Source organism: Echinops telfairi, unplaced genomic scaffold (assembly GCF_000313985.2).
Source record: "Echinops telfairi isolate 266 unplaced genomic scaffold, ASM31398v2 ScPeMD7_1;HRSCAF=3_0, whole genome shotgun sequence".
NCBI lineage: Eukaryota > Metazoa > Chordata > Mammalia > Afrosoricida > Tenrecidae > Echinops > Echinops telfairi.
In genome coordinates, this window is record NW_022103896.1 from 44309214 (window position 1) to 44310631 (window position 1418).

The window sequence follows — 1418 nt, forward strand, 5'->3', positions numbered from 1 at the left end:
GTTTAGGCATAGAAAACTAGCCTTATTAGTTAGTGATTGATATCAATCGATTCCAAGTCCTTAGACACCAGACACTTCACACATTGGCAGAGTTTGACACTAGAGGAATTAACACTATTTCATTACTCCATTGACAGAGGGGACGTGAAGTTACAGCAGCTGACCTACAGTCCCTGGGGTGGACGTGTGGCCACTATGTGAGGTTAATCAAAAATATGTGTTGTAAGCCAGGGAAATGTAGGGGTGTTCTATAGCAAAACCTAATGGAAAGTGACTGATACCCTTACCTACTTCATTATTAATTCCAAAATACGCATATACATGTGAAATGTTATTAGAAAATACCCTATCTAGCATAACCATCTCTGTGGTACCAAGAAAATGCCAGGTCTAACTTACGTTTGGGAGCTCTTTCAGGAATTGGAGTGTCTTTGATTTGCTCTTCTTTGGCAGATTCCTTATTTTCTGAAGACTTGGGTTTTTTCCTTTGGCGCAGCTCTACAGTGGATCCTTAAAATGTTTGAAACGGTTATTGGGACATGTTCATCCAACTGTTCTCATGCACAGCCTAAGCAGATTACCTTTTTTTAGACTTAGGCACAAGTCTCACTGCAATTGCTTAGCACCAATGATTAACTTTTTTCTTCATAATTACTTTAATACCTATACATGCCCCCTCCTGGAAGTCCTTTTAATAAACCAAAGAACTCTTGAGATAACGTTATTTTGGAAAGAAGTAAATAGTTTTCCATATTACCCAAGGATCAAACTGTCATTTAATAAATGAGTTTATTATTCTAACTAACCTGACACTACCATGTGCATCATTCATGGATTATCACTATATTTTAAAATACATTAATCATAAAACTATATTTTGTTCATAATCCTGGAAGTTCTGTAGGCAATCTCATTACCATAGTAGTCTTATCCTTGATCTCTACCTATGGGAAGCTCTTCCTAGTACTTGCCCTTTCTACCTCCAATTTAAAATGTAATTCTGAAAGTACCGCCAAACCAGTAAACTAAATTCCAAGTTACACAACAATTTATTATATTCAGTTTAACCATTTCTACCCTTCGCCTAGAATTAAGTAATCTTCTGGAGTACTCTATGATTACAGTGTAGGTACTAGAAGCCCCTGTCAAGTTTATAACATGATACAATAATGTAACTCCTCTTCATAGGAATTTTTCTCTTATTAATGGCTTTACTACGAAATAGGAGCCTAAAAAGAGGAGTCAACAAAAAGACATGAGCTGCTGCATCTGCTGAGAGCAATGTTTTCTAACCTTACTGTGGATAGTATTTTAAAGTAGTTTCATAACAAATTCACATTTGCTAAAGTATCTTTGTAAACACTGGCATAGTGAGAAAACTGTGTATTTAGTAGATTCGATCTGATTCATCTAATTTT

General features: G+C 35.8%; 1 protein-coding gene across 1 annotated transcript in view; it reads right to left on the reverse strand.

The window, feature by feature from the left end:
• DPY19L4 (dpy-19 like 4) overlaps window positions 1-520 on the reverse strand; it is a 68258-nt gene extending 67738 nt beyond the window's left edge. Inside the window, exon 1 of the mRNA XM_045287339.1 lies at window positions 400-520. The gene's annotated coding sequence lies outside the window, so the exon portion shown is untranslated. The remainder of the gene's footprint in view (window positions 1-399) is intronic.
• Between the last annotated feature and the right edge of the window lie 898 nt (window positions 521-1418).